This window comes from Bactrocera oleae, chromosome 3 (genome assembly GCF_042242935.1).
Source record: "Bactrocera oleae isolate idBacOlea1 chromosome 3, idBacOlea1, whole genome shotgun sequence".
In the NCBI taxonomy this organism is placed as follows: Eukaryota; Metazoa; Arthropoda; class Insecta; order Diptera; family Tephritidae; genus Bactrocera; species Bactrocera oleae.
The window spans coordinates 63374528-63387461 of NC_091537.1; the positions used below are offsets into that span (position 1 = coordinate 63374528).

At 34.6% G+C, this 12934-nt stretch overlaps 1 protein-coding gene across 5 annotated transcripts in view; it reads left to right on the forward strand.

Annotated features, from left to right (window-relative positions):
* Positions 1 to 8007: 8007 nt before the first annotated feature.
* The window catches only part of Kr-h1 (Kruppel homolog 1), a 34495-nt gene continuing 29568 nt past the window's right edge, over positions 8008 to 12934 (forward strand). Inside the window, exons 1-3 of one of the 5 annotated variants that reach the window (XM_070106733.1) lie at positions 8008 to 8992; positions 9765 to 10012; positions 10082 to 10290. The gene's annotated coding sequence lies outside the window, so the exon portion shown is untranslated. The other 4 variants (XM_036373946.2, XM_036373947.2, XM_036373949.2 and 1 more) reach the window with 4 other exon arrangements.

Genomic DNA, 12934 nt, shown 5'->3' on the forward strand with positions numbered 1-12934 from the left:
ATGGTATCAGATGACTTTATAGGAACTGACTTCAAAATTAGACAGTGGGCGGGGCACAGCCCACTTTTAGGTGAAAACCCATAACTTGGGATCTGCTTCAACCAAATTCAGTATATAACGTTCTTCTCATATTTCAATGTTATAGTGCGAAAATGGGCGAAATCGGACTACAACCACGCCTATTTCCCATATAACACCATTTTCAATTCCATCTGATTCTTTCACTTTCCACTATGCATATCAAGCAACAATGATTATATCGGCGTAAAACTTTGCGTGAATAATACGTTTAAAGTATGCCACTTTGTGACCAAACATTTTCTAAATCGAACCATAACAGTTCAAGCCCCTAGGTACTGAATTTGTGGACCCCAGTGCTTATAGATAACTTTTTACCGAAAATATCGGTCAATGTGTAAGATATATAATTGAAATTCATATAATAAAATAAATAAATGAAACTATCGATAATAGTATGTCTTTGTGTCAAAAATTTAATTGGTTGAATCGGACCAATACTTCCTTTAATATAAAACTCTGCCAACACATGAAGTAATTTCCCGGGCTTTGATCCTTGCAAGTTGAGAGAGTAGAAAATGTTCGGTTACACCCGAGCTTATATCTTCCTGACTTGTTAATTGTACCAATTAGTAATGAACCTTACCTTTTATGTCTGTCCAATCGGGAGACTAGGCGGGCCTTTCAAGCACTCTTATGATGTTATCAACGAACCACTGCTTTGCCAGTTTGCTTGTGTGCTTTGAATAATTATCTTGTCGGAAGACCCAAAATCAATGGGTCGATATCATCAATCATGATATCCTTGATTCAGTGTATTGGGTCTATGCCATATTAAGAAAATTATCCCCTCACCATTATGATTGTCGGACGACGTTTAACAGGTTTTTTGCAATGTTTAGGATTAAATTCGGTTTTGGGCGGTCTTTTCAAATACTGACGAGAACCCTCTACAACAAACAAAATGTTTTTAGATTAACAACAATATGCAGCGCCATTTTATAACGCTTTTATTAGCTTCATCTGTATGTTTGTAACTTTGTGCTGTGCTAGCGATAACTTGAGTATAAAATAAGATATCTTGATGAAACTTGCTAGATATGCTGCTTGGCACCCAAGGGAGGTTGGAATTGCAGATGGGCGTAATCGGACCATTACCATGACTACAAAACTCCATTAAAAGAAAACCTATAAAGTGCCAAACTAAGCACTTAATCATAATACCAAACTGTAATTTGTAAAGGTGATCGCGGTAACAAGGGACACCTATTAGCCGACTTTTTTTTTAAAGTGGTCGTAGCTCCGACCCTAAATAGTACATATAATGTACATATCTTCCAAACCGCAAACCGGAGGAAGTCGTTTTATTATTTTTCCATATGCTGTGAAAATGGGTAAAATCAGATAATAACCACGCCCACTCCCCATATAACGGTTATGTTGAGTACTACTAAAAGTGCGATAACTCACTGAATAAATGCACTGGAAGCATTAAATTTTACAAGCAGGATGATAGGGAAGAGCCTTATAGGAGGAGGTGTAAAAATTGACAAATGGGCTTGGCACCACCAACCTTTAGGTAAAATTCTAAATCTCAGGAACTATCCATTTCAACCAAATTTGGTATGTGAGGTTACCCTGTCATTCCTATCATACACTGTGAAAATGTGTGAAATCGTACAGCGGCATGAACTGTCCATCCTGCAATAAATGGCCCCTAAAACTATGCAGCTAAAAGGATCAACTTACATGATGTCATTTGAATAACAAATTTATTCAAACACATCCTTAAAGAAAGTGAAATCACCACTTGTGGCTAAATAATAAGTACTATTTAAAATACGAAAAACCATGCTTTTAAAGAACGTTAAACTAAAAAGTGAAAAGCAAATAGTTCAAAAAAACTAAAAAACACGCTTTTAAAGTACCTCAGACTAAAAAGTGCAAAATAATTTCTTATATAAACTAACAGTAATATTGACCGAAAAATACTTTTATTATTGTATAACAGTTTTGTTCATCTCACGGTTGTTTGAATCACCTAAAAACAATCGAGTTACATATAGGGTTATGTATATATAAATGATCAGGATAACGAGGCGGATTGAAATCCGGATATCTATCTGAGCGTCCGTCTATCCGTCTGTCCGTGCTAGCAGTAACTTGAGTAAAAAATTAGATAACATAATGAAACTTTGTAAACGTATTCCTTGGCAAAAAAACAAGAACGAGTTCGTAGATGGACGTAATCGGAACACTGGCACGCCTACAAAACTGGCCTTGATTGAAAACTTTAAAAATGCCATAACTAAGCACTTTTAAGATATAAAACTGTATTTTGGTACAGTGGATTGTAGTTGCAAGAGTGGGCAAAAAATTTTGAAAAATGGACCCAGTTCCACACACACACAGCACATTGCGCATACAACTCTCCGTTTAAGGTTCGGCTATCCGGTTAAAAGAGCGCCACGTCCGTTTCATTCAAAATGGTTCAAAGGCGTTTTATAGGAGCAAGTGTCAAACACATTTAGGTGAAATCACATATCTCCAAACTTTTTCCCCCAATTTCAACCAAATTTGGTACATACATAAGATTATTTTGACATTCTCGTGTTACAGTGCGAAAATGGACGAAATCGGACAGTAACAATGTCAAGACCAGCTGTTTTATAAATAACCAAAGGCAGTGAGGATGGTCTAGATTTGTAAGTAGATTAAATGTTACCTAATCACTTAAAATTTTTGGTCGGAACATAGTATAATGATACAACTAAGTGATAATGATCAACTAATTTTTCTTTCTACGCTGATTTCAAATGAACGTTCCTATTAATTTGAGATGCAAAAACCAAAACTTATTTGTGAAAATCTGTCGAGAACAGAAAAAAATCAAAGACAAAAATAAAGCGAACTTCTGATTTGCACTCATGTTCAAACAAATTAGTTAAAAAAATAACACAGGGTATAAAAAGCTAAAACATATAATTACAACAGCGAATAGAAGTAGATATGCAGTACTCCTACTATTTTGATAACAGCTGTAATTCTCATTATTAAAATTTGCGAAAATATGTGCGTTTCCTAAACCATCCCTCCAAATGTAAGGGAGACATAATTATTTGAGGATCGGTATCAATTTGTGGCACTAGTAACCTACAGTCACATCCAGAATGAAGGCTGAACAAAATAGACACTCACACAGAGTATTGTAAATAAAATGCTCGTGTAATTTGTGTATATAAAATTGACTTAATTCTTCATCGTTCATGCCTAATTTTCTATTTTGCTCACCAAACAATTTTTTTGCAGCTATAATTTTATAGACTGTTTTTGGTATAATATAAGGTGAGGACTCCTAACAATTGTTCATAAATTTTCTTTGCTTTTAAACCTTTCAAAACTAAGAATTTAATCACTGCGCGCTATTAAATTTTTTCCATATAATAAAATACTCCGACATGTCAACTTCAAATGGCTTGTAAACAAAGAATTAATTGACAGAATGATCTTTGCATGTGTGCTCACGACAAATGTACCAACTTGAGAAAAAAATTTGGACCTGGTAGTGCTATTTCTTCGTGAAAATAGAAACTTTTCGACCCACCTGTACTTTATAAAATTACAAAATACAATTTAACCGCTAATTGTTATAACTGTTCTTTTTATATACTAGTAAGCATGAAAAAACGAAAATAATTTGGAATGAAACAAGATTCACCTTCTTATTTAAGTTAAAAGTTCCCAGTCTGAAGTCTTCAATTTTGAGTATGACTCACTGTATGCAAGTATGTACATACATACATAAGCCTTTACGACTTTTCGAATTCCACAGAAGTAATCAATAAATAATTAAATAGTAAAATATTCGTGCAAAAAACGAATTCTAAATACGAGCTTATGTACATGTGTACAACTAGTGAATATATGTGTAAACATACTTATATATACCCATATGTATGTACATAAGCAGTTATAAACAACTCATAAATCCCAACATTGATCACACCTTTTTTTAATATTCCCCTTCATGCCGCCAATTGTAAAATGTGCAGCCAGCAACAATGTTGAAATGTAAGTGGAAGTGTGAGTTCTGCCTGCAGCTCGTTTAATGCGACCGTGGCATCGGATGAATAATTTTAGAATATGAAAGCACTTGTCGAAAACGATCACACTGCCTCAGCATAACATTGTGTTGAAAACTCGACACGGCCTCCACGTGCCCGAGTTCCACGCTGTTTGGCTGGCCAAGCTGCCTAGGTGCAGCGCTGCCGCACCGGTCATTGGTATTTGTTCGTTGTTTGTTTCCACTGCTGTTGCATTTGCTTTAGTGGTGGTGGAGTTGGTGTTTGCTTTCGAGTGTGTGCAGTTCGTTTTCAATGCCGATATTTGACGACGACGAATGCTGCTTCGCAGTTGCTGCATGCTGTGTTGTTTTGTTTTGTTGCAATCACTTCGCATATCACATGTGTACAAACTAGTGTTTACGAGCGCCTATATGTATGTATGTGTTTGTCTAAGGCACTTCGTTTGCGAATTTCGCTTTCACTGTGGCTATAATACAAAGTTCTTTGCTCGGCTGTGACAAACAATAAATTTTGGCAAACAAGCAGCAATAGTAATGGTACAGACAGTGTCGTTTAAGCGACGCAACATTTAATTCACTACAGCCACCATGGCGCTGATACCAGAGTTGTGGTAGTACCACTAAACGGTAAGAGATTATACTATATAATTAATAAAGGATTTGAGAAAATAATCATCAAATATTCTAACGATATTTTGTTATATTTATAATTTGAAGAAAATTCAAACGATTTTTTAGAGTTCTGCTACGCTTTTGGGAAATGCCTTATAACATTTTATTTGGTTTTGTTTTTGCGAATAATTATAATATTACATTTGAATATAATATATTCGGATGATTTTCGTTCATTTTTTGTTACCTAAAGCTGTCTATTTAAATTTCTTGTAGTTGGCTTTCCGATTAGTACACATACATACTTATGTTTTTACTATTTTACATAAATTTTGAGACTTGAAGAGAAGCTATCTTAAAATTTGACGAGAGATTTCTTAATGAATAAAAAGGGTGTTTTTTAAGAGGTTTAGAACTTTAAATTGCAATAAAACAACGATGGATTATTCGATTGACATGCATTTTATTTATCCGAAATATAATCTTGTGGCATTAGATCACATAGACCAATGACTTTACATAACCCCACAGAAAGTAGTCTAGTGGTGTCAAATCACAAGATCATGGAAGCAATTCACAGGTCCAAAACGTGAAATTAGGCGGTCACCAAATGCGTCTTTCAATAAATCGATTGTGGCACGAGCTGTGTGATATAATATGTCGCGCCGTCTTGTTGGAACCACAGCTCCTGGACATCATGGTTGTTCAATTCAGGAATGGAAAAGTTGGTAATCATGGCTCTATACCGATCACCGTTGATTGTAACGTTCTGGCCATCATCGTTTTTGAAAAAGTACGGACCAATGATTCCACCTTTATGAGCTAAAGCGCACCAAACAGTCGGTTTTTCTGGATGCAACAGTGTTTCGACATACACTTGAGGATTAGCTTCACTTCAAATGCGGCAGTTTTGTTTGTTGGCGAAGCCATTCAACCAGAAGTGCGCTCGACGATAAAATGAACGTAGTGCGCGATACGTATTCCGCACAGAACCAATATTTTCGAAATAAAATTGCACTATTTGCAAGCGTTGTTCAGGCGTGAGTCTATTCATGATGAAATGCCAAACCAAACTGAGAATAAATCACTTGACAGCTGTTAAATCGGTTGCCAGCGTGAACAGTATTGCTAACTTAGAGTTCTATAGCTCGAAAAAAAACACCCGTTACATACATATATTTGTATGTACATACATTTCATTCATTTTGAAAAAATCCGCAATTTTCACAGCTGATATTAATTTTTGTGCTCCGGTAATAGAAATAATTATAGCTTTTATATACATATGTACATATGTACGATAGCCCGATTCCGACTTGCATTATCTCCTACTTCATCTTCTGTTTGGTAATGTTTACAACTAATTTTATGTACACTAGATTTCAGTGTGTACGTTCTTGATAAAAAAATTATGAACGTCACGTAAGTATGAAACAATTTATAATGACAAAGAAGGTACATATGTACATACATATGTATGTATGTAAGTGGCAAAGACTACGCCAAATCGTTCGGAACCTTATATTTATCGCAATTTTTAGGATTCACATTCTCTGAAAAATATCTCTAGAATAGCTATGGCAGAATACCATAATATATCCCGAACGTGTGTTTGTAACGAGGTCTGAATCACCACGCCCATTTATATTTAAAAGTAAAGTAGTTCGATTTTGGTCTGAAGAATCTAAAGATTTAATTTTCGATGACCAATATAATACAGCAATAAAATTAAGACGAACAAGTAAGGAAGTCCTAAGTTTGGATGTAACCGACCATTTTATACTCTCGCCAAGTCAAATGGTATACTCGTTTGAGATTTCTTTATATATTTTGCTTGATTTGCATAGTGGAAAGTGAAAAATTCAAATGGAATTTAAAATGATGTTATATGGAAAATAATAAAATAAGGTTGTAAACCGATTTCGCCCCCCATTGACATAAAAATATGAGAAGAATATTATATACCGAATTTGATTGAAATCGGTTAAACAGATCCCAAGATATGGGTTTTCACCTAAAAGTCGGCGGTGGCACGCCTACTGTCTAATTTTGAACGCGGTTAACATTAAGTCATCTTATACCATCCCAGAGATAAAATTTAATGTCTTTGACGTGTTTAGTGCTAGGAGTAGTTTTTAACAGTACCGTTATATGGGGATTGGGCGGGTTTGCCACCAGATTTCACCCATCTTCCCACTGTCGATAGAGGTGCTACAAACATTTGTTTTCAGTGAATTTGGTTATTATAACTTTAGGTTTAGGAGATATGCACATTAAACCTACTTGTATTAGGGGGCGGCACCACGCCCACTTTTTATAAAATTTTAAACGTCTTCCGGTACCAAGAAACATGTGTACTAAGTTTGATGATGATTGACAGATTGCACAGACGGACGGACAGACAGACAGTCATCCGGATTTCAACTGGTCTCCTCATCCTAATCATTTATATACTTGTATACATATGTATATAACCCTATATCTAACTCGATTAATATAAGGTGATACAAACAACCGTGAGGTGAACAAAACTATTATGCTCTGAAGCAACATGTTGCGCGCGTATAAAAACTCGCTTGCAAAAAGATCGTATGTGCGTTTTTCGTACACATATTAGGTGTATTGTACATGCGTGTATATAAGTATTTATGATATATGTATGTACATATATAAAGAAGTATATTTATGTATGTGTAAAGCGACGCTGTCGTGTGCGTCAGCTTACTTATAACGCCATATCATAATAAAAATTTTATTGAGTAAGTAAAGAGGAACAGTGCCAACAACCACAACAGAAGCTTCAGTGCCCAACGATAATTTACTTTCGGGAGTGTATTTGGGTTGGTGATGACGTTGATTTTTGTATTGTATATCGTCGGGGAACTGACTCGTAGGGGTTCTTTACTGGCGTGTGGGGCCGGTTCAGCTGAAAGAACAGCGCCTGTATGAGGTATATGCATACATACATACAGAAATGTTACCTTTGATGAGCGAGAATAAGGTGAGATCCATTTATTAAAACTCTGACACGTACGTATATATACAATATGTGTGTATATATGTATATGTATGTAAGCATATGTATAGGTGATTCAGGTACATACCAACTAATAAATAAATGCTAATTTAAATATTTACATACATAGGTATACATATTACGTAGGCTTGTTTCAGTACTATGAAGCAAATGCTTGTGAGCTTTTCTGTTCTTTATCTAACCATTACGACTGTGTATAGTTGGTAAAATATCTGCGTATACACAAATACGTATATATGTACATATATATACATACATATGTACATATTCTCGTATATTATGTATATATCGTATATTATGTACATAAGTATCCAAAGAGACCTTCTTAAAAAGCAACAGGGTCGTCCACGAAGGGGTGAGAGAAGATAGAAACAAGACACTTCTCTTGTTTTTCACTTTTGCGACGTCGACAGCTTGTAAAGAACCCCCAATTGTATGGATAAAATCGGCGTGGCCACCATGACCCTTTCAACTGCCAAGGCAATATACCAGCGCTTTCGCCGTCGCGTCCACCAACGCCATCGTCATCATCAATATAAACTTAAAGTCGTCGACAACTGCGGTAGCCGACTAAGCCGCCGTAAGCAGCGACAGAGGCAGCGGCCGTAGCTGCGCATCGACAACAGCAGTGGCAGCGGTTAGACACAGAACAACAGTAACATTTTGCTGGCGACGTTGATATTACTGAATCAACTTGCAAGCGGTTCACAACGTATTCGCCGGGTAGACGTGCTCAAAACTAAACACACAACTTTCATTATAATTGTACGAGTATATACCTACATATATACATATGTACATAATACAGTATAATAGAATGAGATAGGTGAAGCGTTGTTTGAATTAAATTTAAATTATAAAAATATGTTGCTAAAAAGTGATCCAAGGCGCAGTGAAGGAACAAATTTATTTGAACAGAAACGTTTTTGGCAGCCAGTGAAAAGGATTTTGAAAATTTTTCTGTATACATGCATGTGTAATTAAGTATCTACATGTGAACATTTACGAAAAATGGCTTTAAACAGTTCTAATCCCTAGAAAAATACATGTGCATAAGTATTAATTTAGATATTAAAATCAAACAATTGTATGAATACAAATGTATGTATGTGTACATTCCAAGTGGAAATTTGAAATGAAATATGCTTGATACTCCGAAAAAGATCCCGAAAAATAATGTCAAGTAAAAATAAAAATATTCTGTGTGCAATAAAATAACCTCTCCGGAAGTATATACATAGGTATGTTCATATGTACACAAGTATGTATGTATAAATCAAAAAAAACTAGAAAAAAAATATATATATGATATCGAATCAATGTATTTGTTAATGTTAACACACACGCAACGATGCCAGAGCTAAATACACTTAGTGCGAATTTTAGTTGCTGCTGTTTGCTTGTGTGCGTATGCGCCGAATGGAACCTAGGTCAATATTGTTTCTAGTGCGACGAGAGAAATTTTTAGCAGGCAACTCGCAGTAATAGCTAGATATACATATGTATATGTACATACAAACATACATAAATGAGCTTTTGGTGGGAGTGAAGGAGGCCACGATCCCAACTTAAACAACAAATAGTATAATATTATATGTTTGACGAAGAGATACGCTGCCAGTATGCAGTAAATTGGCAATGAAAATTTAATTATTTTTGAAAAGTACGGTAATATGGGACACATGCAGGGTTTACAGGTTGAAATGACTTGTTATTAAAATATCATTAGTGTGTCTGACTGCTATAAAAAGTCCAACTGCTGCTTTCGTTCTTTCTTTCTAAAACCGGTTGCTCGTAGAGCAGCGAGGCACAGTGCGCGTGTGCCGATGAAACATCTACTAATAATTAACTATGTTAAATACAAACAAAAGATTCGGACACCTCAGCACACTGTCTAAACACATGTACTCATACATACATATATAATATGTACATATGTATTGTCAATGTGTATGGAAAAACGTGAATGCTGTTAATTTAATGTATTGCATAACTTATTGAGTGCCTTGGCAGGTTTACCCATACTATCTACAAAAACAACATCAATAAAAAGTGCACACACACACATTTATACTTTTTCCGCATTATCGGCTACAATTTCGGTTCGATTCGGATCGTTACTCATTCCGATATGATTCTAAGACACACACTCGCCTAAATTATGCCGCAGAAAGCTCGCTGTAGCCAAAATGGCGCATAACGCCCGCGCGACTTCAACTTAGCACTAACTGAACCTAAAGTGAAACGAACGAACAACTTTGGTTAGCAACTTAGTTAAGATTAATTAAATGCGTCTGATACTAATAATATCTATGATTTCTGCATTTCAGTGTCATTGACGTTTCTGTCACTAAAAAGTTCGAATCCAAACAAATAAAAAAAAACTTTTTGTGTAAATTTACAACACTAAAATAAATCAAATATATCTACAAAAACTAAAAGCTGAAAGCTATTTTACTTTGTGCATAGATATAAATAAGAGGTACATACTTTTCAACAGGACAAGGAATCGAACTTTCACTAGAAAACGCGTCTTATGGTAAGTAAAGCAATGGAAAGTATTGTAATTATTAAATATACGTATATGCTATGATCAAATCGGAGTGGTTGACGGGTGGTGGAAGTAAGTCTTGTCCGTAGCATAGAGACTACAATATATACGAGTACGAGTTTACTGTTTTTGTTAATTACTTATTTTGGTGGAGTTTCAATATGGGAAAAAAATTTCCCAGATTAGTCACAGTCTACCGTGTGAAAAAATTTTTCGGCAACTTCGAAAACCTCACAGTGCAGAATCTGGATGCGATTGGAGTGCGAACTAAAGTTTGAGGGTCCTTATTTCATTAATAAGTTCAGTTTATAGCAAGCTATAACACGTTCTAATCTGAACTAAATATAGATAATATTTACTCGGCAAAGAACATAATTCAATAGATATACATACATATAATATATACATTTTTCAAAGCTCCTCAACATAATTTAAAATGGTTTCCAGACAAAAATTAGCCCTGACCATCAGATTTTGGGTTTGGTTGACTATTTTACTCACGTTCTGGCTTTTACGTTCTTTGTGGACATTTTTTTTTTATCAGAATAGCTCGCATTTGTCGCTTCAAGGCCACATGGACGGGAAAAAACGAAATTATACAAATATATATTTGTCATACATACATACATGCTTATTATGTATGATTTCTATGTAGTCGCAGGCAAATGTACGTGTATGTGTCTATGTATTCGCACAATGTATATATCCGAATTAGTTTTTGAATAAAAATATATGTATGTATATATACGGGGATATCAACTATTACTACATACATATATTATGGTATACATATTAATTATTCTATAACTATTTCTATTCACAAAGCAATTGTTATCATTTTCAAGAAAGAACTTAACGCGTTTTTCCCAAAAATAAATTACAAATTATTAGTTTTATAGGCCCCGTAAAAAATATTAATTTCGTCATAGTAGCAGTAGCGAAATTTTATAACAATTTGTCCAATCAAAGAGCTGTCCATATTCCAAAGGGTTCTTACGTTATCACCTCAACTGATACCACCATGGTTCGATAAAAACAAACTTTTCGAATTGTTTAAATTAAATATATATATTTCAACCGAACTTTTCAGCTTTATAATAATCCGCGATCCGACACTGGGAATGTAGTATATACTTTACTCCCTTCGATTTTGGTTTACAGAGGGAACAATGCCCTTGAAGTTTTCGTAGGAATTGTGGCCCAGATCGGTCAGACTAATCGTACTTCGGTATGAATGTAGCAGCTGTGTTAACTTGTATTATAAATAACATTCCACCGTATCTCTTGCGTGACCCACAGATTATTTGATAAATCTTATGTTTGTCGGCGCACGTAAAGAATATCAATCAAGAGCTGCTACGGTAAAGTCCAATATATTGTGTACGACATTTACGCTATATATATGTACAATATATGTATATATTGTACAGAACAGATCAATTTAAGATAAGAATAATGGTGAAATAATACGACATTACTGAGTGTGTTTTTATCGGTGAAATATTCAATAGTATTTCGATTTTAAATATATTAATTAATTGTTTTCTCCAAAAAATTACGAAATTTTATACATGTACAAATTATGTACGAGAATACGAGTATTTAAGATTTAGATTTTGAAATTATAGATACCCCAACGAAAATCTGATCTTAAATATTTAAAGTTTTCTATGTTGATATAAAAAGAAAATATATGTATATTTTTTGCGATGTTCAAGGAAAATCAGCTTGAATAATCGTTGTTGTTATGACATACTCTCGCAACATGTTGCTAGATAGTATACTATTTTTGTTCACCTAAATGTTGTTTGTATCACCTAAAACTAATCGACATGAATATAGATTAATGTATATTTAAATGACACGGATGACGAGACGAGTTTAAATCCGGATGATTGTCTGTTCATCTGGCCATCTGTTCGTCCGTTCGTTCGTCCGTCTGTCCGTCTATCTGTGCAAACTATACCTTGAGTAAAATTTAAGATATCGTGATGAAATCGTCTACACGTGTCCTCTGGCACTATGGGGAGGTCGGTGTTTTAGGTGGCTTTAATCAGACTATTGGACCGCGCAATTAAACGCTAAAACCTACAAAGTTCTAAAACTACGCTCCAAATTAAGATACAAATCTGTAATTTGTCAATATTTACAAAACTGTCAATATTTCCCCTAGTCGTTATAGTATACCTCATATAAGTAACATTATCCGCATATATCGGTTAATATGTGAGTTATTTTCATGACATTGATAGAGCGTATCTTTCTAATAACATTGTATCGTTTCCGTTTAAATGCCGTATTCCCATATTCCTAATATGCGAATTTTCAAATATCCGGTTGACTTTGCACTTTATATTATATATTGGTTAATATGTGAGGTATCTTAATGAAACTCTGGGAGCATCTTTTTCTGGTAATGGTATGTCGTAATGCTAAAAATAGATAAAATTTGGTCAATACAACTCGTAGCTCCCATAAACTTAATATAAGAATTTCAAACTTCCGTTGGCTTTACAGCGTATATATTGGTCAATATGTAAAAAATTAAATGAACATATTATATAATACTGGATATCGTAAAAATTAAATTCCGATATGAAAATGTGTTAAATCGGTCGACGAATTACCCCAG